This window comes from Zonotrichia leucophrys, chromosome 4 (genome assembly GCF_028769735.1).
Source record: "Zonotrichia leucophrys gambelii isolate GWCS_2022_RI chromosome 4, RI_Zleu_2.0, whole genome shotgun sequence".
NCBI lineage: Eukaryota > Metazoa > Chordata > Aves > Passeriformes > Passerellidae > Zonotrichia > Zonotrichia leucophrys.
The window spans coordinates 69,442,480-69,467,728 of NC_088173.1; the positions used below are offsets into that span (position 1 = coordinate 69,442,480).

Here is a 25,249-nt window from a genome sequence, read left to right on the forward strand (position 1 = left end):
AAATGAAAATAATTGTGTTCCTCTGGCTGAAGGGTACTGTGAGAACGTGGCAGGCTCTGCCAGCTCCCAGGGGCTGGGATGGGAGCTGCTCCCAGGAACACACCTTGGTGAGTGGGGCAGCATCTTGATTTACAGTGTGGGGTTAAAATGGAGGACTAGGTGATTCTCTCCAGCATCACAAACTCCCTTTGGAGGCAGCCTTCATCCCCAGATGATTCCCAGAGAAATGGGCTGAGAATGTAGTCTGGGCTACAGAGCTCCTCCTGTCCCTGCATCCAGCACGGTAAAAACTGCAACGCTGTGTTCATGTGCCTGAGGCTACAGTATTACACAGCTGAAAGGAGTTCCACTGCAGCGACAAAAAGAACAGCTCTGGCATGCTCCCTGGGCAACACAGGAGCAAATCCAGTACAGGCACTGCTCTGCAAATCCCCTGCAGACTGAACAAGCGTGTGCTGCCGCTGGCACATCAGCATCCCCTCGTTTGGAAGGCTGCAGATAGGTAGAAGATGCATTCCACCTACCCAGAATGCATCCCACAATATCCACCCATCACAGAGACAGCTGTTCCTGCCACAACACTCCCCTGCTGTCAGGAGAAGCTGAAGAACAGGGGACACCAGTTGTACTCAACCTGCTGCAGCGAACAGGATATTCCCATCTCAACCCTGGTGACAGAAATTGTGATCTAGCCAAGAATTCCAAACTGCCTTTGGTCTCCAAATCCTACTGAGCACCAGGGATCTAGCAACAGCTGGCCAGAACCTAAACCAGAGCATCAAGCTGCAGTTTGGCTCTGTCAGCCTGACAGGACCAAGGGCTGATAGCTCTGGAACAACTCAGAGCTGTTGAACGAAACAGGACAAGCAACAACCAGCCCCAAACTGTCCTGTCTTCTCCTGTGTCTTTGCAAGCTTGCCGGGCTCTGGTGAACCCTTAGTGGGAATTGTTCCCTATTTCCAGCTCTGCCAACCCCTATTTCCAGCTCCTCAATCACACTGAGCATTGGGAGGTATTGCCACTCCTACACTCCTGGCAGAAGCCAAGTTTGGTGTTTCAGGACTGTAAAAGGAAGGAAAGACAGACAGTAAACTACAGGGGGAAAAAAAAGGTTATAAGCTAAAAACACTGGCATAATTAATAGAACAATGCTGCAAACAAGTTTCCTGCAAAAGTCACATTCCAGCTGCCAAAACAAGCTGTACCCTATCCCGTCTGCAAAACCTTGAGATCTTATCTCTTCCACCCTCCTTCTTTCTCCAATTGTTTGGAAATCTTAATTCATAAAACGAGCCTTAATTAAATGGGAAATATGCCTGTGTTTGCACAACTCAGAACACAATCATGTCTCAGTCAAATAAACACTGGTGTCCATATTACACTTGGGAATTTGCTGTGGTTTGGGGTTTTAAATTCGTTGCAGCAAGCTTGGGAGCAAAATTTCAACAGGAATCTTTTCTTCTCCTCCCATCCTCTGTACCAGGAGGGTGAGACAGGGAACAAATCCCCATGCAGAGAGGCTCAGTACGGGTTCCAGCTCCATGTGTACATGAGGATCATTTCAGGACACACCATATGAGACACGATAGCCAAAAGCAATTATTTTTCCTCACCACTTCTCAGAACCCAGACCTACCAAACTGCCCTGAAATAGCAGCACAGCTCTCGAAATAGCATTATTTCTTCTCTTTTGGAAAGCAACACCCACACTGAATCTTTGATTTTAAGCCATCCCCAAGCAGTTACCACATCTTTACCATTCAAGCCACAGGGAAAATCATTAAATCCAACAGCAACACGATGTGAAGAGAAACCAGAATTAAAAAAAGCCAACCACCACATGGATTTACTCCCACAGTAACTGGATCAGCTTCAGCCTGGAACAGACTAGACGTGACTCCAGGAAAAATATGTCTCTCCAGGTGCAGCTGTATCAAAGAGACTTTCCCTGGGCTCGTGCTTTGCTGGAGCATTAAACAAACCACATGTTCCAGCTCTGAGGCAGCAGACACGTACCCAGGGCTGGCCTCAGCACGCTGCGATTCACGCAGCCTCCTCCATCCTGCTGTCTGCACAAACACACCCCAGAGCAGCACAGAGCACAGGGCAGGGGAATTCAGGTTGGGGAGCAAGTCCTTAGATCCTGAAGGCTGGGTTATGGCTGGCAGAGCGGCTGGCTGGTCTCAAAAAAAGCTTCCCTTGAAGAAGATGGGAATTTTCCCCATGGGTTTGAGTACACGATAAGAAATATTTCAGCATTAGAGACTGTGTGCACTCATCCCTGAGCAGCACAGAGCCCAAGGCAGGGGGATTCAGGTTGGGAAGCAAGTCCTTAGATCCTGAAGGCTGGGTTATGGCTGGCAGAGTGACTGTCTGGTCCCAAAAAGCTTCCCTTGAAGAAGATGGGAATTTTCCCCGTGGGTTTGAGTACATGATAAGAAACATTTCAGTACAAAAGCAAAGAGAGTCCCCTCACTACAGACTGTGTGCACTCACCCCAGAGCAGCACAGAGCCCAAGGCAGGGGAATTCAGGTTAGGAATTAAGTTCTTAAGGCTTGGTTATGGCTGGCAGAGTGGCTGGCTGGTCTCAAAAAGCTTCCCTTGAAGAAGATGGGAATTTTCCCCATGGGTTTGAGTACGACAATAAGAAATATTTCAGTACTACAGACTGTCTACACTCATCCCTGAGCAGCACAGAGCCCAGGGCAGGGGGATTCAGGTTGGGAAGCAAGTCTTTAGATCCTAAAAGCTGGGTTATGGCTGGCAGAGTGACTGTCTGGTCCCAAAAAGATTCCCTTGAGGAATATGGGATTGTTCCCCATGAGTTTGAGTACGACAATAAGAAATACTTGAGTACAAAAGGAAAGAGAGTCTACTCACTACAAACTGTGTGCACTCACCCCAGAGCAGCACAGAGTCCAAGGCAGGGGAATTCAGGTTGGGAATTAAGTTCTTATATCCTAAGGCTTGGTTATGGCTGGCAGAGTGGCTGTCTGGTCCCAAAAAGCTTCCCTTGAGGCAGATGGGAATTTTTCCCCATGGGTTTGAATAAGACGATAAGAAATATTTCAGTACAAAAGCAAAAGGCAAAAAGAGTCTCCTCACTACAGACTGTGTGCGCTCAGGTCACCCAGAGATATCCAAAGGAAATCAGTATTGCCATGGAAAATCTTTTATACAGAACCACATCCCTGCTGTAAAGTGACAGGAACAATTCTCCCCGCTGAGTGATTTTCCTCCTGAGTGCAGAATGGAGCAGAGAGCAGAAACAGCTCATGAATCACGAAATCACAGAATAATTGGGGCTGCAAGGGATCTTTAAAGGTCAAACAACACCAAAGAAAAGAAACAGAAGGGTGGGTGAGGAAAGAGATGAAAACACAACAATGACACCTTCACCTTTGTTCCCGTCTTGTTGCAAACTTCAAAACAAAGCCCGAGGATGAAATTTTGTCTGGAGATTCCAACAGAAAACCTCCTCCAGTCGACTTTTGGTGCTTTGAGGTTTTAAGTGCCTTGCAGGTAAAGTGGAGCCTGGAGTGCTGTGGGATGCACTCCAGTGATGGATTACCACTGCTGCAAGGTGCTTTCATTTCTCCCCACACACCTGAACTCAAAATGTTTCTTGTCTGTGACAATCAAGACATTTTACCAAAACAAAGGGAAGTTTACTTTAGTATTGATCCTCTGCATAAATTGTGCCTCAAACAGCTTCACAGAACTGAGATGAAATGTTGCTCAGAAAGAGAGTTATTAAATACCACAGGCTGACGAAAGAAAAAAAAAAGATGTGTTTTAGATCTAAGACATTTTTCACAGAGCAGGAAGATTTGTCATATGGTAAACAGTAGAAACTGTGAATTGGGACACTTGTGATTTATCTCTGCTTCCACAGCCTTCCCATGTGACAGCAGTAAAAGAGTGACAATCCTTCCCATAACTTGCTCAAAATAAAGCACAATTCCAACGTGTTTAGGTGGGAGCTCGTTTTATTCAGCACACCACGCTGGATCCTTTCAGTACCTCAGCTCCACCAAATGTAAAACAGCACAAGCACCTGGCTGTGCCAGAAAAGCACTTCCACTAATGCCCTCTGAATGAAAAGGCATCAGTGTAAGGTATTAAATCCCCACCAGGACAGAGCTATGTGCAAGTCAGATGAGATAACAAGCCAGTAAATTTCAAATCACCGCTTGCATCCATCCCATAACTGCATGCTGAAATCCCTCCAGCTAGGCTGGCGTGTTGGCAGGAAAAAAATTGTCATTTCTAAATTTAGCAGACACCTCAATCATTGTGTGATGCTTCAAAAGCAATGGAGATGTAAAGTGGAATTTGTAGGACACCATTTAAACTGAAATGAGAGCTCCACTCACTGAGCAAAGGCTTTTCTTAATACCCTTCCTGTTTGGACAATTTGATCCACTCCTTTTTTTCCTCTGCAACCACAAAGGTTTGTCCTGCAGTGAATGGATAGGCTTTTTTCTGGGATAACTTCCAGGTTAAAGAGAAAGGATTTACACTTGAATGAAACATAGGCACTGTATTTGGAAAATTTGTTTTGAAAACTTGGGAAGGAAGCAAAGCCTCCTTCATTTAAAAAGGGACTCAATTAACATTCTCCAACAAGTCTTCCTATCGAAAGGACAGTATTTGCTGGGGAACATGTGATCTGAAACCCGCTCTCCTCGCTCACAATGTTCCTTTCTGAAATACAGGGCACTGCTTTGGAGAGACACGAGGATCTTTGCAGAGCTTTCCAAAGGAACTGCCTGTCACAGGCCAGGCCTTCACTCCAGACATCAGATCTTCTGTGACTTAAGCTCAGGAAACTTAAAATAGTGCTTAACAACCCTAATGAAGACCTAGAGTGACACAATCCTCCTGTGGCTCCCTCTACAAGGACAGCTCATCCATGCTCAGCCACAAGGGTGGGATAAATCCACGGTGTCACTAACATCACCTCCTCATTGTCCTGATAAAACACACTTTTAAAACTTTCTGCAAAGAACACACTAGAGACCAACCAAGCAGGTGTTCTGCTTTTGATTCCTGCCTGTCTGGGTGTGGGTTTGATCTTCAGCAGGCAGGGGCAGACAGGACCACCCTAAGGGTTATCTTGGGTTTGAAAAACAATTCTGCGAGTGCTGGGCATGTCTAGAAATTGCCCACGCAGGAGGAAGAAAACAACCCATGCCATTATTTTTTTTCCAGATAAAGAGGGGAAAAAATGCTACTGACAGTTTAATATGCACTTTTATTTCTAAATTCCCTTATCAACTGCATATGACAGAGCCTTCTTCACTCTTTAATAAGTACAGGTTGAAGTCAAGCCCAACTCGAAGTTGATGACGGATTGAGTCCACATCAATACCTGGCAGATTTGGGTGGAGATAAAGGCAATATTGGTGTGTATAGCTACAGAAAACATGCTATCAACACATCCAACACTTTGGTGAGACCATCTGTAGCAGCCCACTCTCCTTCATTTCTCCTGGATGCCTCCAATTGCAGCAGAAGGGAAGAGTTACCTGCAGCTACCCCCCAGCAGTGCCTCAGAGGGGCTACGTAAGCAAAACAAGGACACAGGCTCTCTCCAGAGCCTCTTCCAGGAATTTGGCTGCTGAGATGTGAGCTACCCTTTGGGAAAAAATACTGTTTTTCCCTGCTGATCACGCTTTTAGTACAGGCACCAGACCAGGTGTGGACAACCATAAAAATTCTTCTGTATTCAATGACTATTCTTCAGTTCCTCCACCTGGGAGTTTGTCTACACCAAAATGGACCAAACATCCTACAGTGCCTTCCCTTCATCCAAAATAAAAGCAATTTAGGGTTCTGCTTTTAAATAACATTTTCCATGGGAAAATCAGCAGGCTTTAAATTCACAGTGCAGTGCAACAGTGTCCTCACACTTAACTAAGGTGCCAAGCACCCCACAAGTGCCTCACTCTTCACCCTTCTGGTCGCAAACACAGATGTCAGGACAGAGCAGCAGAGAATCCTCTGTGTACATCCCATTCAAACCAACCACGAGGTGCTCTGCACAGCTGGGGATGAGCTGCTCAGTGATAAACACACTTAATGGAGTTTACATTTGCTTAAGACACTTAAGAGATTAAGAGGTTGGCTCGTGTCTGTCCTGCCTGGCTACGGGCAGATGCTGGACAGCACAAGGTGAAGATACTTCTCCTATGAGGTTAAGCAAGAAATGAATGAAAAGCTGTAGGCATCTCACATAGGATATAGGGCCAAAATTTGGGTTCAATTTGGGGTTTCTGTGAAAACACTCTACCAGTCCTAAGGGAATCCAGAAAAAAAAAGGAGAGGACACAGTTCACAGAGTCACTCTCCCATTACCTTGAGCTAAAGATCCCCTTGGCAGATGCATCTTTTGCACCCAGAATTGTCCCTTGCAGATCCCTTCTCCTGAGAATAGAACAGGTGGTGACAACTCATGAAATGAGCTCATACCCACATCTACAAGAATCTGACATAGGTTTCATTGCACCTTTGGAAAGAGGCAACCCACTCCAAGAGTTTAAAACTGGGTAACTCTAGTGACTGTATTTTTTCAGGGAAGAAAGGGAATAGTATTTAATAATCTGGGTAACTGTAGTAACTGCCTTTTTTCAGGAAAGAAAGGGTAGAGGATTTAATATTCAAACAGCTTCTCCTCTCCATGTACATCACTGGAAGCTTTCTGATCCTGTCCACTGTGCATCTGCATGTGCTGAAAACAAGCTTTAGGACCAGGAATGTGCTGCAAAGTCCAGTATCACACAAACACACAGGATCCTTCTCTCTGTTCTGTCATGTTGGATTTAAAAACAGGTATTAAGTTATATCACACTTTTTATTAAAAAGAAGTTAGAAAGGGATTTAGCTACTAGAAAAACTGTGCTTTTGGAGGTGAAGTTGCCTGGCCAACATGGGTAAAGTCTGAAAGTGCTATAACACTGCTCTGGGACTCCAGCAGTGATGTAAATGCTGCAGACACACAGAGCCTCTGCCTCAGAAAGTTACTGGGACTGAAGTGATGGGGACACAGCCCCATATTTACACCCCTGCCCCTCTGTGCATCTTCTTGTGCCCATTTGTCACCGAGCCCATCTTCCCCTCCCTGCTCCAGAGCAGATTAAACTTAATATACTTATGCAGTTGTGAAGTGTCCTGCCTATTATCCAATTAGGCAGCTAACGAGATCTGAGTAACAGCACGTAGGCACTGATAGCTGCTGCCTGATAGCAGTACAGATTAGACACGTTCTTTATGTTCCCAGCCCTTGCAGAAAAAGGCTTGGGATTCGTTCAAAGGCTGCTCCGAAGGCTGGGTTCAGGTAATTGTTTAATTTTGTTTGGGATCCATAAACACATCACGTTTGTTTCCTCTTGATCTCCTGGAGCTGTCATGGCGCAACTGTCCCGTTACAGAACTCCTGATCAATCTGGTGTGACTTGTTCAGTTGAATTGTCAGCGTGGACAGGGGCAGGTCTCATCACCTCTGTGGTTCCTTCTAGCATCAGAAATCTATGGAGCAATAAAGGATCTGTGCATCACCAGGAAAAAATGTACAGGACTGATAAGGAGATACAGAAATGCAAATGCTGTATTAGCTCTGATGCTGTTCCACATGACATTCCCATAAGATGCACCTAAGAAAACATTAATTAGATGTAATCAGCATAAAATGGCTGCATGACAACATCTTTCTCAGAGCACAATTATCAAGGGTTTGTTATCTAATTGGGAGGGCACTGGAAAGCGGGTCCAGCCAGGCATAAGAGCTGTGTAATATTTTCATTACCAGTTGGGATGACAGACTGGAATGTATGGCCATAAACCCAAGAGATGATTCAGCTGGGAGGATTTGCAAGCACCAAGGTGTACAGATTTCAATTTCTAAATTACCTTCATGCACTGATCCAATATCAACATCAGGTAATTAAGAAAGAGAAGCCCCTACAAATACAAAAACAGGGAGCAACTCTATTCAGAAAGATTTCAGAAAAGGTTCTAAGAGGGTCAAAGCAAAATGGTGACACTCAACAATGTTCCACAGGTGCATGAAGGCAAAGCACAAGGGATGAGCCATGGAAAGCACTCAGCTGTGCCTTGCAAAGTCCTGCCCTGAGCTGCTCACTCACTGATGCTTTTGGGAACACCAGACCTGAGAGTACCTTGTGGAGAACAACAAAATTAAAAAACACCAGGTGTGAGATTTAGCTGGATCCATTTAAACCAGAGATCTTCCTAAGAACAGACTAGTGCAGGCAAGCAAGCAGGACACAGCCTGAGGGGAGACCTCTCCTTCCAAATCCAGCAAGAAAACTCAGAGTTTGGTTCCCTTGACTTGAACCCTCTGGCTTTAATCTCTGTTTTAAAACAAGATAACAGCCATCAATGTGGTGGAAAGAACAAGAGTCCAGGGCTTATCAACATAGAAAAATGGGGAGAAACCAACTGGATCGGTGAAACACACAGCTTTAACCTGACAGATAGGGATAAATGGGATATGGGGAAGAAATTCTTCCCTGTGAGGGTGGGGAGGCCCTGGCAGAGGATGTCCAGAGAAGCTGTGGCTGCCACTGGATCCCTGAAAGTGTCCAAGGCCAGGCTGGACAGGGCTTGGAGCAACCTGGGATAGTGGAAGGTGTCCCTGTCCATGGCAAGGGGTGGGACTGGATGATTTTGATGGTCCCTTCCAACCCAAACCATTCTGTGATTCCATGACTCTGTGGTTCAAATTTTCTTGCATCACTGAGCTGGAAAGGCAGCAGCCCACAGACTGGAACACCTGATGTGAGAAAGGAATGAAGGAACAGGGTTGTTGAACTTGGAGAAGAAATGGTGTTTAGTGGGGGATCCAGTTACTGTCTTTACTTAACTGAGGTTTACTGAGCAGATGGAGCCAGACTGGATGGCAGAAGCCAAAGGACAAGGAGCAATGGAAATTACTGACAGGAAGGGAAATACTGATCAGACAGGAGGAAAAGATTCCTCACCATGAGGGCACAAAACATCAACCTGCCACTCTTGACTAAAAAAAGTTGACAAGAAACCTACCTTTGATCCTGGCCCTGTCTGGAGCAGGAGGTCAGATGAGAGCTTCAAATCTCCTGTGCCACTTTACTTACTCTTCAGCTCTAAGAAATCTTTATCAAGGAACACTGGAAAAGGGATTTTGCCCAAGAGTCTACATCACTTTACACCTCTTCAGTGCTAGCAAGTACTTCAGACTCTAAAGCTGTCAATAAAATGCTTTCCACATGACTAAAGATCCCAGTGTCTGCAACTGACAGAGGAAAAAAAGGAAGGAATGAAACACCAGAGCTTTCACTGCAATTGGAAAGAGAACAAGAGAAACTGGGGACTCACATTACACAAGTTATCATACAAAAACTCTGCAAGAACACTGAGGAATTCAAAGATACATACAGATAGCTCAAACAAAAAAAAAAATTTAAAAAAGCCAGACTGCTCCTCCCTACCTGCTCTTCCCACAGCAATAAACACAAGTCGATGCCAAAAGATGTTTCAGACCTGTCCAGACCAGCCTTCATTTTGGTGAGAGCTTCTTCAGTTGTCTCAGGACAGAGGCCCTCTGTGTGCAGACAAACCTTTCACACACACATCCTACTCTCTCCCACTGAAAGGTATGATAGAGGTGTTAATAGATCCAGAGAAAATGCCTGGAACAATACATACAGGCAGGTTTGGGGTTTTTTCCCAAAAAAAAAAAAAAAGTGAAAGTTTACCTTAGCAAATAATGCTTCTAGTGCTGGCTGATCTGTTTTCTGACATGTTTTATATTTGAGTGCTACCTCTCAGAATAATCTTCCCATCCACTTTTTACCAGCTTTAGAAATGCATGAATAGCTGAGTCCTTCAGGGGAACAAAGGGACAGCAGGTACAAAATCAGATGCACAGAGAGCAGTCACGGCAGGGAGGGAGAAGGGAAGGTCACTCCTGAGCTACAGCTGGCAGGTCAGAGCAGGAAAGCACAATGGCTGAGCTGTAAGCGAGTTAATCATGGGGAAAGCCTTGGTCAGGGCAGCTGGCAAGGACTTCCTTCACCTCAGAACAGCCAGGAATTATTCTGGAACAGAGATCCAGAACACATCCCTGTGGAAAAGCAAGAAAAGCACGTGCTCTGTTCTTATAGTTGGTAAAGAGATAAAGCCATAAAAAGCCTTCCATGACAAAACACTTCACCAGTGCTTTGTCCAAAATTAACATGCATTAATCACACCCCAAAAGTCTACTTGAGAGTGACACAATGGTGTTTGCTGGCTCAGTCCATGCAGGTATCAGACACAGCTCTCCAGGGAAGCTTTGGACGCTGCAGCTCAAGGGAGACACAGCCCAGAGATTCCCAAAGGCAGCTCCAAGGACTGAACAGCTCACTCTGTACAGTAACAAAAGGGCAAGAGGGCAGCAATTCTCAACTGCTGCACAGAAATCAAAGTCAGAAACCAGGAAAATCTTGGTAATGGCAAGAACAATGACAGGCTTTCTAGGATCACCCAGGGACAATGAGGAAAATCCATCACTGGAGGCTTTTAACAACTGCTTTGGACAAACATGTGCTGGGAAAGTTTGGATAGATCCGACCCAGCCTTGGGGCAGGAGGTCAGATTAGACAACTTGAGGTCCCTTCCTGCCCTGCAGCTCTTTGCTTGTAACAGAAATGTGACAACAGAACACCAACAGCCCCAAAGCACACAAGCCCCCCTAAAATTTCCATCATACATTGGAGACACACTGTAAGAGCCCATGTGCAGCAGCTGCCTGTTCCCACATGATACCTTCTCCCTCCATTCCTGGAGGAGCAATACAGGGAGAACACAAAGAGCTGGACTCACAGAACAGGCATGGGAAGAGGGGCTCCCCAGCACAGCCCTCCCAACAACAAAGTCCCTCTCACATGGGACATCATCCCACAGCATGGGGACAGTTATCAACAGGAGCCCATCCCCATTGTCCCTCCCATTTGTCCCTTCCCATCTCACCCTGCAGTCTGAGCAGTTCTCTCTTTCTTCTCTTTAGACTCTTCTTCTGTTCCTCCCTGGAACATTTTCATGTGTAAGATCTTCAGGACTGGATCCCTGCCCACCACAGCCCTGGATCCCACCCCAAGGGAATCAGGGAACAAAAAGATTAATGACCCGGTGCCTCACTGCAAAACCCAGGGTCACAGCCCTTTGTGAAGTTCTCTCAAAGGCCAAACAGAGACACCAGATACCACTGTGACAATGGTATGAGCTCCCCACGACTAGAAAAGGACATTTAATTTAGTCTGCTGGGAGGACTTTATGCTCCTGCAAGCATTAATGAACGGCACGAAGCATCCCACGGGGTCAGAGCATGCAAGCAGCAGAGTAAAAACTCTGAAGTACCAATCTTTATCTCAGAGTTAAAGCTCGACCTATCAAAGCAGTTTTGACAATTTTTGCTTCCTTTGTGTGCCCCCCCCACAATCCTCTTGGCTCATTCTTGAAAATCCAAAGCAAACCTCCAAGCTCTGTCTATGGAACAAGGGAGGAAGGTGACAGAAGTGGTCCCAAGGAGAAATATTCACACATGTGAATGTTTTAGGAGCACATCCCAGCTATGACCACACATGTGTGTGTTTGTCAGTACACCCTGGCACATCTGAGGGCACAGTTATGCAATCCCAGAAAACCTAGATCCCAGTTTGTACTGTCCTTAAAGGACAGCCCTGACTGTACGTGTAGTGCTGACAGCATCAGTCACGGGACAGGCCAAGGATTGGATCCAAATAAAAAATAACCCCATAAAATAACAATCTTCTGCCAGGGTGTGTGGGCTCCCTGACCAAGATCTCACACCCACAGTCAAACAGAACATGCACAGGAATAGGATGACTCCTTTTCCTAGAAGTAGAATCTTAGATCTGTGTAAGTGACCCGTCAGCCTGTGCTCTGTCGGCTGGAAAAGAGTTATGCAAGAGAGGAAACAAGCAGTGGGAGACAGGACAGCTCAGAGAAAACATCTCAGGGCAGCTCCCCTCCTAAAGCCAGGCTCTTGCAAAACAACCCTGGTGCCAGCTTGCCAGGCTTTCCCAAAGGCTCTGGGAGCTTCAGGAGTTCAGCCAAAGGGTTACCAGGCACATCTTCCTGGCAGAGTCCGCTGGGATCACAACGGTGGCTGATTTCAAAAGAGAAAATCCTGTTAGAAGAAGACTGGAGATCAAAGCAGGAGGTTACATCTATATCCTGGAACATGCATCCCATGGGACAGGAGAATTTTTAATTCAGTTTCAGGCTAAATACTCATTCAATAGAAACAGGTGAGCATGCTTGAATATTGCACCTGTGCAACTTCTCTGAGAGAAAATCCATTCCCCACCTGCCCTGAAAAATTAATTTAACTGAACCAACTCTTATAAAGGAAAAGAAACTCCTCCTCTCCTATGCAATTCCCAGTTTAGGGATAGGCTAGGACTATCTGCTTCACCTAGCACAAAGCATTTTCTGCCTACATCAGCTGGAAGGGAGCTTGAGTGAGTACTTCACAACACAAATGATCCAAAACCAACGTGCTTTTTCTTCCTCCTTCTCAAAATGTGCCAACATCACCATATCCTGTCCAATGTTTCAGTCATTCCTAGCATGCCAGCAGCCTACACTACTCCATGCCACTCAGATCATTCCAGAGAACACACGTGGGAAAATCTGGCATTATCAAGAATAATGAATGGTGAAGAAATGAATAACTAAGTATCCATTCTTCAACAGTTATCTACATCCATTTAGTTTTCTACATCATCAGCCAGGAAAACAAATATTTTCTTTATTTTTTAAAAGGTAGTTCCTGCCTTTGAACTCAGCAAGTACAGACGCACACACTAAAAGTGGAATTAAATGAACTTTTCAAGCCATTATAAAGGCTTTGCAGCCCTTGAAAGACCTATTGGATAAAAGAAATGAAAGTTACCAAACCAAAAATTCCCTACAAGCTGAAATTGCCTGGGTTTACGTCAGTTCAGCTCTTTAGGGCCCTCCACAGCTGAGATTTCCTCATTCCTTTTCTGGCACTGATCTGTTCTGTGGCCCCCAGTGCTCCCTCCATCCTTCTACTCCAGGAAGTGAGGGAAACGTGGTCTCACAGCACGATGTGGAAAACTGCCCCAAAGAGGGAATATCCAACAACAGCCCTGTGTAAATCACTACCCTGGGGCTGCAAAATCTGCCTCCCTCAGGCCCAGCAAGCTGCCAGCCACCACCACTTGGAATGAGAGAGCACCAACAATAAGTGCCTTGTTTAACTGAGACTTTAAAGCAGGGCCTGGTAGCAGAGAACTACCCGAGAATAGCTCAGGGATCAAACTCCAGCAGGAAAAGCAGGGAGGGGCTTTTTCACCCCTCTTGCATTACATTCCTGCTGCTGAGCTCTTCACCTTCAGAGCAACCCAGGCCTCTCCCAGAGCCAAACCACTCCTGCTGCATCCTTACAATTTCCCTTCCATCCCATCCTTGCAACCTCACAGCCCTGGCTCCGACACATCACAAAACAAAAACTTCAAGCTGTCATTGAAAATAACACCAAAACTGCACTTAAAACCAAGGGCATGATTAAAAGACACCAAACACCACCACATTCAGTGCATTTAAAGATTTCCAGAGGAAAAGGTCACCGGAATATAGAGCACATCTCCCAGAGCAAACGTCCTTGTCACGCTGCTGCTGGGTTCAGACAGAAATACATTGTTATAAAAACCCTGTGTGCTGTGTTATCCACGGCTCAGGGCTGCTGAATCAATCACAGAATGGTCTGGGTTGGAAGAGAAATTAAAAATCATCTCATTCCCACCCCCTGCTATGGGCAGGGACACCTTCCACAATCCCAGGTTGCTCCAAGTGCTGTCCAACCTGGCCTTGGACATTTTCAGGGATGGGGCAACCACAGCTTCTGTGCCAGCGCTTTCTCACTGTCTGATTAAAGAATTCCTGCCTAATATCTAATCTAAAAATCCCCTCTGTCAGTGGGAAGCCATTCCCTCTTGTCCTGTCACTCCAGGCTCTTATCCAGAATCCCTCTCCAGCTCTGTTGGAGCACCTTTAGGCATTGGAAGGTCATCCAAGGTATCCTAAAGCTTTCTCTTCTCCATGTGGACAGCTCTGCAGCCCTGCACTGTTCCTCCAGCCTGCAGCCCTATCCCAGGGCCCCTCAAGGGCATTGCTTCTCATGGAAACACAAAAACAGGACCTCAAACTGAGGTTCCTCCAAAGCCACTCTCCACACCAATGTGCTCCTCAGGTGCCACCCCGCGCCATGGAGTCACCACAAAGATTTATTTTCCAAATGGTTCATATTCCCACCCACAGTATTTCTGGAATCTTTTGTTAACACAGGAAGAAACCACTGAAATTTTAGATTATAAAAAGGGGAAAAAATAGGAAAGCTTTTCAACCAATTTCCACAGTGACTTCTATAAACTCAAGATTTATTACAGTGCACACACCCACGTGCCCTCAACACGGAGCAAGGAATGCCCGGACTCAGCAAAGGCAATGCAGCAACAGAGCCAATGAAAATGGGACACAAAATCAAGGTAGCTGAAAATGTTCATGCTCCCTCAACAGGAAGACAACAAAGATGACTGTAACAGAGTCTGGAAACACCATAAAGGTGGCTTTGAACTGTCACTTGTAAAACTATTTGCGTCTCAGGATTCCATAATTTGATGAATTGGTTGCTTTGGGGTTTTTTTATGGTTATGCTTTTATTCCCTGTTCTCATGGTGGGTTACCATCTCTCTCTCACTTTACTGCTATGCTTAGATCAGTTTTTGCATGCAAGCAGAGCAGGACAGATCCCTCAGCCACATCTTAAAGCCAGAGGCTTAGACTCTCCAGAGAAAGAAGAGTTCAAATCCATTCTTCACCCACATCATTTCTAAGAGGGGATCTTTACAGCTCTTTTATTTATTATTTACCACTCTAAGACAATGTTTTAGCTCACCAACAGAACTAAAAAAAAATCAGTTATTTAATTTCCATAGACTTGACTTCATTAACTTCTGGAGAGGACTAATGTTTGTGGCCAGTGGGAAAGGGTATTTCTACATTTTTCCATTTTCTGGTCTGTTAATTACAATTACTGAGAGAAGGAGACAGCGGTGAGATTTGTGAAACACAGCAGGCTGTATTTTTAATACTTTTGAAAAAAAACAAGAGAAAATAATATCTCTTTGTTGTATAACCCAATCATACAAAGTAATTCCACATACTTCAGAAGACAGCATCACAATTTTCCTTAGACACTCACTTGGGCCAGCAGGAATTTAGTTGGAGAACCTCAGATTTGATTAGAAGGGATTATTCTTCAGTGAGATGGCAGGAACAGAAAACATGAAAGGATGGAAGTGGGGTTGAGAGGCAGAAAGACAGACTCCTGAGGCTGGTAATGAGATGCAGGAATACTCCTCCAAGCTTCTGAGGCAGAGATGGGCAGGGGTCCGATGGCTTTTGAGGATGGATGAGTGAGAAAAACCCAAATTACACTACTTGGCTAAGGTGGAGGTCAGTAAAAGCACCATCACACCTCTTGGAAGCTGTAGGGAGCCCAGAAACCATGTCTGCTGTTTGCAAACAATTTGACAGAGTTCTCCAAACTCTACCTCAACCCCTCCAGTGCCACCAAGTCAACTGAGATTCCTCTATCCCAGAAAAGCACTGAGTTTCAGAGACACCACAGCTGACTCGTGACACTTTGATGGGAGAGACACAACAGGGAGAAAGCTCAAACCAGAGAGGGACAACCACGAGTGCCAGCAGCAGGGCTGAGGACACGGGAGCCCAGGACACGTGCAGAGTGTTTGTGGCGCTCCAGCGTTTCAGGGCAGCCTGGCACAAAGAGCAACAGCTCCAGAGCTGCTGTTCCACAGAGCCAAAGGATGGAGAGGGATAAATGACCACAAAACCCTGTATTTTTAGCATTTAAAAAGTTCTACATCCCCTTCCACACACAGCTTAGCCAAAATACCAGCTGGATGCTGCTCCAAACCCAAAGAAGTCCAGGTAAATGTTTGATCAGCCACACAGTGATTTGGATCCAGGCACTGAGTCAGACCCAAGCCTGATGGGTTTTTTGCCAGCTCAGTAGTCATCCAAACAGGCTCCCTAGTCCGGCTACCACTCCACAACAGTGGCACGGGAGGGAAAGGCAGTGCTGGTTTTTTTTAGAGGCAAGGCCAGCTGAAACCACAGAGCTTGCTACTCCCTAAAAAACACGGTACATCTGTTCCACAGCAGAGCCACAAAAGATTAGTAAGTGCTGGCCTAACAATCTGGAAAGGGAAAAGGAGCTAGGAGCGCAAAATGTTATCACTAAGTCAATAAAACAACATCTGTAAAGGACTGAGAACATAACAGCATTCTTGCACAACACACAGAAATGCTCCTGGGCTGATTTCTTGGTCTCCACTAAACCTGTCTGGTAACTCTGGGAACAGAACTGCCTCGTACAGGCTACGGGAAAAGTGGATCAACAGGGTGAGCTAAGGACAGGGCTCTGGGCTCAACTTTGTTTGTGCAGGATCACAGAGTGGACGTGTGTTAGGCGATATATATGGTTTCACTTTTATGTAAAGCTCGTGTTTACATCTAATGTATCAGGCAATTACAGCTGGTCCCAGAACTAGGTTTGAGACAGCGTGTCTATAATCCACGGAAAGCACTTTGTGGGATGAGCAGAGCAAGGATGCAGCAGAGCAGCTCTGTGTATGGGGTTGAGAATGTAAATAAAAGCTTTGTTTTGAGTTTCTGTAACTGACAACTTGCTTTGTGTATTTCACTACCCGGCATTTGTAACTAATCCCTCATCTACCACAGTGATCTCAAAGACGCATAAATTGATGGATTCGACTGAAAACGGCGGTGCGAGCCGCCAAGCCCCCGGTATTGTAACAGCTTTGTGTAAACATGAAAACAGCAGAAACACAAACAAGCCGGGAGCGAGCCTTCGCCGCTCGTCACTCGCATCCCCAGCACGGTGACTTCCCCACCGAACCTCTGCTCTCGGTGTCATCGCCGGGAACGCCGAGGCGGGGAACGCGGAGGCACGCGAGGACTCGTGTCACATGCGGGAGATTCACCGACATCAACACACGGCAGGGGGAGAAAATAAACACCCAAACCAGCTCAAAATCCCAACACAACCGTGCGTGCTCTGCCCTTAGCGAGGGAGCGATCCGTTCTCCCACGGTTCCCATAAAAAGCGGCAGGGATGGCACCTGCTCTGCACCTGGGCTGGGGTGTCGAGGGGTGGAATGAGGGTCAGCAAATTCCTGGGGTGGTTTGGGGTGTGTGGGATGGGGCATAGCGAATGTCCCTTGGAGTAGTTTAGGGAGGTGAAATTGTGGGATGGGGCACGGGGAACGGCCCCTCAAGGCGGTGTGTGGGACGAGGCACAGGCTGGTTCCTCCGGGGTCATGTGTGGGACGGGGCACTAGGCTGAACCCTCAGGGGGTTTGGGATGGGGCACTGGGCTGAAAACTGAGGGTGGTGTTTGGGATGGGGCACCGGGCTGAACCCTCAGGGGGCTGTTTGGGATAGGGCACAGGCTGGTTCCTCCGAGGTCGTGTGCGGGACGGGGCACCGGGCTGAAAACTGAGGGTTGTGTTTGGGATGGGGCACAGGGCTGAACCCTCAGGGTGAGGTCAATATCTCCCCCATATGTGGGACGGGGCACCGGGCTGAACCCTCAGGGTGGTGTGTGGGACGGGGCACCGGGAACGGCCCCCGGGGCAGGTGTGCGGGACGGGGCACCGGGAACAGCCCCTAGAGCGGCTCGGCGAGGAGGGCGTGTGGGACGGGTCCCGGCTCTGTGCCCCCAGACAAAGCCCCCCGCCCTCTCCCCGCCGCTGCCCGGGCGCTCCGTGCGGGGACGGAGCCGGGCAGCCCCGCCGAGGCGGCACCGGCCCTCCCGCCGCAGGTGCGGGCTGAGGGGGCCGAGGGGACCCTGCCAGGGGACGCTCCGAGGGGACCGGGGCCGCCGCCCGCCGCGTACCTCTCTGTGCGGTGCCGGAGGGGACTGTCGGGGTCGGGGCGCCCGCCCGGCTCTCGCCTCGCTGCCTCCCGCGGCTGAGCGGCTCCCGGCGCGGCTGAGCGGCGGCTGCGGGCACTGCGGGCCGAGAACCAGCGCCGGCCTGTTTTCCAGCCGCCTCCCCTGCGGCCCGCCCCGGCTCCGCCTCGAGCATCCCCCGCCTCCTCCTCCTCCTCTTTCCCCTTCTCCGCCTCCGCCTCCTGCACCGCCTCCTCCGCCGCGCTCCTGATCTTGAGCGACTTGAACGTGAAACTCTAAAGATATCAGCTCTTGCTTAGTGAAGCAAGCGTGTTAAAGCTGATTTTCTTCCTAAGCGAGACGGGTCTTTGTCACCTTTTGCGATTGCTGCTGTACTTCAAGGCTGCTTTGATACCCCCACTCCGGGGCGTTCACCAAACTACAAAGCGGACCCAGTGTGGAAAATAACTTCATTCCTGCACGAATTTTTTCCTATTCCTGTCCAGACAATGAAATTAATCTCATCGGAGTCCACCTCACAATTAAAGACCAGCCTGTGGTCCAGAAAAACACAGCCCTCCAAAGTCCTACCCGAACACCGTCACAATTTCTTATCTCTCACCATCTGGTTTCTGCCACTCACTGATATCAGTGTTCACACAGTAGCACGGGGTAGTGTGATAAACTGGAAAAAAAAAAAGTTATATAAAATCAAAAATAGGCATAGCTCTAAACTTTTTTCAGCTTGAAGACCCCTAGAAGCTAGCAAAGGACATCCTCCTATATATATATTTATATTTATATATTTAATATCTATATTTTTATATAAACGCTATAATATACAAGGTATATGCAATGTTAACATATTTATACATAATACGTATATGTACTATGTATATATTACATGTACTATATATAAGCTATATATTAAGATACTATAATATACTATAAAAATATATATATATATATTTATAAAAAATAGAAATTTTGTATATGTGTATTTTATATATATATATATACACACATACTAAATGTGTATTGGACATCCCATCCCTGGAAATGTTCAAGATCGCTTTGCACAAAGCCCTGAGCAACCTGGTCTAGTGGAAGGTATCCCTGCCCATGGCAGGGGGTTGGAACAAGATGATTTTTAACGTTCCTTCCAACCCAAACCATTCTGCAATTCTGTAAATAATAAGAATACTCTTAAGTGGCTCTGGGCACAGAGCCTGTGCCATGGAGGCTTCTTCCAAATGGAGGAGAAAGCCAAAAAAATCCAGTTCCAGTGTCACAGTTTGGGACTTGGCACTCAGAGCCCTAAAGAAAAGGGAAGATTTCCCTGCTCCTTCTGAATTCGATGCCTTTCATGCAGCTGCAGGGTAAAAGTCTCCTCTCCAAGCAGCAGCCCCATAAACACAGGTTTTATTAAATTACAGCTTCTTTCCAAAAAAAGGTTGTGACCAGGATTGAGCAATGTGTAACTCACGGGATGCGGGTCCACCATGGAGCTGGAGCACTCAGACATCCCACAGCCTTCCCATTAAACGCTGGCTGAAATTGCTTTTTGGACGCCTGGAGGGAAAGTCTGGAGGAAAGACTGTGCCTTGGATGGAAATCAGTCACGTCTGCACGCTGCCTTCAAGCATTTTAAGGTTTTATAAAACACGCTCAGCTGCCTGCCAGAGGTTTGCACCTGCACAGCTGGGCTGAGGCTGCTGAGCCAGCCAAAACATCTGGGGAAAACAGCAGGAATAACGTGGATTTGGGGTTCCCAGCTTCCCTCAGATATCAGACAACTGTGCAAACTTTTCAATTTCACATCTGCAGTGCTTGCAGGTTGTTTTTCTCCAGATTTTGAGCTTCCCTGACTGCCCTTCAATGCTGCCATCACCACTGGACTTAAAACCCTTCAAAGCCCCTTGAAGCACCCAGATGCTGAAACCACTGTAATGTTTGACAGTCAGTGTAGGACAAGGGACAATGTAAGAAGGATATAAAGCTTTTAGAGAGCATCCAAAGGAGCAGCACAAAATTGGGGAAGGCTGAGGTCCTTTAGTTTTTTCTGAAGAGGCCTCACCATGGTCTGCAGCTTCCTTAGGAAGGGAAGCAGAGAGGCAACTCTGATCTCTGCTCTCTGGTGACCACTGACAGGACAAGAAAATGGCATGAAGCAGTTTCAGGTGGAGTTTAGGTGGATATTAGGAAAAAGTTCTTCCCCCAGAGGGTGCTGGGCACTGCCCAGGCTCCCCAGGGAATGGCTCCCCAGAGCTCCAGAAGAGTGTGGACAATGCTCCCAGGAACAGGATGGGATTGTTGGGGTTCTCACGTGCCAGAGGGACCAGAAATTGGACTGCTTAGTCCTTGTGGGTCCTTTCCAGCTCAGAATATTCTATGATTCTATGGCCACACGCAGTTTGGGATGTGGTTTGTGAGCCTGCCAGCCATCGGGGTGGCTGTCCCCATCCAGCACACCCCAGGAGCCAGCCTGTGCCTGCTGGTGGGCTCTGCCCTCCCTCACCTGCCTCTCTGGGTCTCCACCAAGCCTACAGATGGAAGCAGAGCTTTGCAAATTAAAGGACTTCAGGGAAACGAGCCATATCCCTGTTCTAACCAGCTCTATCTGGAAAGAGAGGAATTGGCAATGAGGCTGGAAAGAGCAGCCTTTCCCACCAGACTGACAAAGTCAGAGGTGATAAGGAAATAGGGACAGTTGGATGGTCCGGCTTGGAGATCCTTATCTGCAGAGGATGGAAAGGGAAGCCAGGAATTCCTGCCTGGAGTCCTCAGCATCTCTCAGAGCAACACCTGCTCCTCAGGGCTGCTTCAAATCTGGCTGTGTTTGTTTGGAGCCAAAGAGGAGCCACGAAGCACAAACTGGTGCCCCCTGTACCCACAGAAAAGCTGAACCACGAGGGATGCTTGTCATGCAGCAGCTGGGGAAAGCTGGGGAGCCAATTCCTACTGAATGGCACTTCTATTTCCTCCACAGCAAATAAACAACGGTGCTGCAGGGCTGCACCAGCTCTGCCTGGCTGCAATGCGAAGGATTTGAGCTGAATCTAGAAAGCTCTGGGTATTAGGAGTCCCCTGGGCTCTACCCTCTTTCTCCAGTTTAGATTTGGCAACAGAGCCAGCCCTAAACCCTAGGAATGCTTGTGAGGCATTTTAAGGGTAGACAGAAATGCAATTACCTGTGGGAAAATGAAGCTCAAATACCTTGCAAGCCCATGTTTAATACAGTGTTCGATGGATTAAGGAAGAGTAGTTGACAGGTAGGACTGGGGCTGGTGCCTTTTGCAGACAGTAGTCCCAAGGACATTTGATGAAATCCTAAAATCAGCATTTTTTATGCCTTTGACATTTGTTTTCTATAAGCAGACCACACAGTGAATAAAGCATCTTTCCTGGGAAGCACTCTTGAAGGACAGGTTTATGACTGAAATGTAAAGCAAATGGTAAAAGTCTGGAGAGCCTAACCTAAAAAAAACAGGGAGGACAAAGACCTTGTGCAGCACACCTGAAAAGATTGCCCAGAGCTGCAATCCAGAGACATAATCAATGTGAAAAAAGAAAAGTGAAGGATTGCCTGGAAAGTCTCTTTTTGGAAGGGTTTTTTGCACCACAGAATGGACAGAAATAGCTCAGGTATCATGTCCTTCAAAACACATTTTCAGATGGGGAAAGAATTCCAGAAAACAAATCAGAGAGCTCATGGTGGGCACATGGAGGGTGGGAGGGTAGCTATGCACTCTGTGAAGTTTCATTTCTGGGTTTGGGCAGGTCTGAAGTCTGGCCAAGGAGATCTATTGGATTGACTGATGCCTTTTTTTGTATTTTCTGCCAAGTAAAATAATGACTTAAAGCCATTAAGTGATTGTTCTTAAGATTTCTATTGACCAAGATAATGCCCCATTCCTAGAACTGTCAGGTGAGATGAGCAATAAGCCTGGCATGAAGCTTTTTTTAGAAGCTTTTTTTGGAAAAATAAGGATCCAGCTGGCTGGAAAAGAGAGCAGGAGTAGCAGATAAAATCAAGCAGCCCAGAGTACCCCTCTGTGCTCCAAACACCACATTCCTGATGTTTGGCATGAAAAGGTTTTGCCTCTTACTGTTGTTACACAGCATTTTTCAAGCTCAGATGAAAAAATGTTGGGAAAAGTGCTGTTATCTATTTGAAATCAGGAATCTCAGTACAAAGACCCCCAATATGAGCCACAGGGTGTGCTGTGCTTCAGAGATTGCCCATTCTTGCAGAGATTTGACTTTGGCATTAGGAATGTGTCTGCAGTGAAAAGGCCTCCTGAGTTTGGGTCAAGATTTTGGGGGATTCACTCACACACTGACATCTGGCAGGACCTCATGAAGTTAAAATATAACTTGAACAGAAAATCTGTAAGTCAGAAAAGCGTTTTCCAGTTTTCTAACCCAGGAATTATTATCCTAAGGGTACCTGGGTACTGATTTTGGCTCCTGCTCTGTGCAGGGTGACACACAGTGACAAAGCTGCTTGTGTTTCCTCAAGAAGGACACCACGTACAGCTTGGAAAAATTACCTGTGTTGAATAACTACAGCAGCTCCAAACAAGCCCAGCTGGCTTTTCCATCCTCTGCACTGTTTGTTTACTAGAGAAAGACTAATCCCTTTTACCTGCAAAGCAAACTTACCATGAAAGCCCACATAAAATGCTTTATTATCTTTCCATCCGTCCGTAATACGGAATTTCCATGATTCATTCACCCACTTGAGGAACACTTGAGCACTCAAACAAAAACATACATTCCCAGGAGAAAAAAAAAAAAATAAAACCAAACCCACGTCCGGTGCAGGAGACAGAAACATTATAACATAAATACAAAATCCCACCAGAAATTCTATCTATCTGAAGCAAGGCTCTGGCTCACAAGCACAACAAGGAAGGACAGAGATCAAACAGTATTGCCTCTTGTGGGTGTTTTTCCCCTTTTCCTCACAATCCCCTGACAATAAGTCAATTGAAGGTTTTACCAAGACTACAAAGGGAACCTGAAAGCCCAGCAGCCTCCCTTTGAAAGTAAATTCAGGCTACAGGCAGTTTCAAAAGTCAGAGAGTCTGCCCTTTGCTTAAAAAGCCTTTGTGACCTTCCAGTCATCCCAGTGTAGCTGCAGCAGTTCATGGGAATGAGTAACAATGACCTTTGCTATTTGACAGGCTGTCCAAGTGACAGGGAGCTCTCTCATGAATATTTTCCCTTGATGATGAACAATCTGGACACAGAACAAACACCCAGCTCACCTTTGTGGTTAGCAATAAAACTAGTCCAGGTGAGAAGGAGAAATTCCCCTCCCATGTTTGTTCATCCTTATTCCCTTCTAGGAAGGCAATTTCTGGAATGAGACTGCTCAAGCAGTAATTTTTTTCTAATATTCTGAGAGCTACAGGCTTTGACACTTTCCTTCATGGATTTCTGGAAGGATATAGCTGCTGAGAAAAGTATCCAATCTCAACAATGTGAAAAAATCCATGTGTGGAAGATCCTTTGCAATCCTTAATAAATTGGGGTAGCAAGCATACACCCCAAAAACTTGAAATGTGCTGCTCTTTCTGGTTTGAATTTGTCAAGCTTCAATTACTTATTCTTACCACAAATTTCTCTCTGCTAAATTTAAAAATCCTTCATCATTCCATTTCTGTGAGTTCTTGTACCTGAAGTGCCCTTTTGGTTTCATTTGGATGAGGAAAATTGGAGATGCTTTCCCTGGAGCACAGGCAGGAAGCAGATTAAAAGGTGGCACTATCTTTTCCACACACCTGTGTGCTGGCCACAAGTGGGAAAACGGGACTCACTCCTCTCAGCTCCCAGTTATTTTCTGTCAGGGACTTTGTGGGGTAGACATGGTTCCTCTGATTTTAATAACCTTCTTTGGATATTGTTTTCACAAGCTGGTCTGCTTTCTTCAAGTAAATATGGACAATGAATCAAGGAATAATATCAGTGGCACATCCTTTGGTTTGCATGGACCTGGCTATTTCCATTCATCATAGATTCATGGAGTGGTTTGGATTGGTAGGGACCTGAAAGATCATCCTGTTTCAATCCCCTGCATGGGCAGGGACACCTTTCACTACCCCAGGTCACTCCAAGCCCCCTCCAACCTGGCCTTGGACATTTCCAGGGATGAGGCAGCCACAGCTTCTCTGGGCACCCTGTGCTCAGCACCCTCACAGAGAATTTCTTCCCAATATCCCATCCATCCCTGCCCTGTGGCAGTGGGAAGCCATTCCCCTTGTCCTGTCACTCCATGCCCTTGTCCCCAGTCCCTCTCCAGCTCTCCTGGAGCCCCTCAGGCACTGGAAGAGGCTCTAAATTCTCACTGAAAACTTCTCCAAGCTGAACACCCCCAGCTCTCTCAGCCTTGCCTCGTAGGAGAGGTGCTCAGCCCTCAGTGTTCTCACGTCTTATATTGTGTGACACAGTCAGCAGCTGGATTCTCAGCAATTTATCACTATTTTGCGCACCTCTAGCACATCCTTCACAAGTTGTCCCCAGGAGATCCAGTCTTATCTCACCCAACATGCCTTCTTGTGAAAGCAGCTATGAACACTTATGCCCCTTTCCCACCAATTCAGCACAGTTTGCATGAAACCACAATCACTTAAACTATTCTGAACACAAAAAGAATCCAGGAAATGAAAAATCTGGCAGGTGCAAAGGAACAGGGTTGGATGTGGAAATCTGGGAGGAGGCTTTGCTGCTGACGGCAGCGCAGCTCCCGCCTTTATCTCACAGCAGGTAGAGGAAAGCACGGTGGGAAAAAGCCAACTACTCCCACTTTGGATCTCCAGCACTGGCCAGGTGTTTTAGGTAATATATCCCTCTTCCAGGCATTATGTTACTGGTTTGGCTATTTCCCTGCTAAACCAGAGAATGATCCTGAGAACCTCCCCTGTTTCCATCCCATCTCTGCAGCTCCTCCTCTGCCTTGGCGGTGCCCACAGCAGCCTCAGCCCTTCTCCCTGCCCAGAGCAGCTCCATTTTCCTGCTGTGCCCTGCTCCCTGCCCGTGCCTGGCTCCCAGCTCCTCAGGGTGCCCAGTTCTGCAGCCCTGAGCACAGAGGCTGCCTTTGTGCTCGCTGCCAAGAGCTGGGAGCCATCCTGGCACTGCGCTCCCTAAAAATAGCCTTGCCCCACGGATAACCTGCTGCCTCTCCCAGAGGCAGGTCTTAAAGATAAACCCTC

General features: G+C 46.8%; 1 protein-coding gene across 1 annotated transcript in view; it reads right to left on the reverse strand.

The window, feature by feature from the left end:
* The window catches only part of SMOX (spermine oxidase), a 52,823-nt gene extending 34,628 nt beyond the window's left edge, over window positions 1-18,195 (reverse strand). The window contains exon 1 of the mRNA XM_064712010.1: window positions 18,039-18,195. The gene's annotated coding sequence lies outside the window, so the exon portion shown is untranslated. The remainder of the gene's footprint in view (window positions 1-18,038) is intronic.
* Between the last annotated feature and the right edge of the window lie 7,054 nt (window positions 18,196-25,249).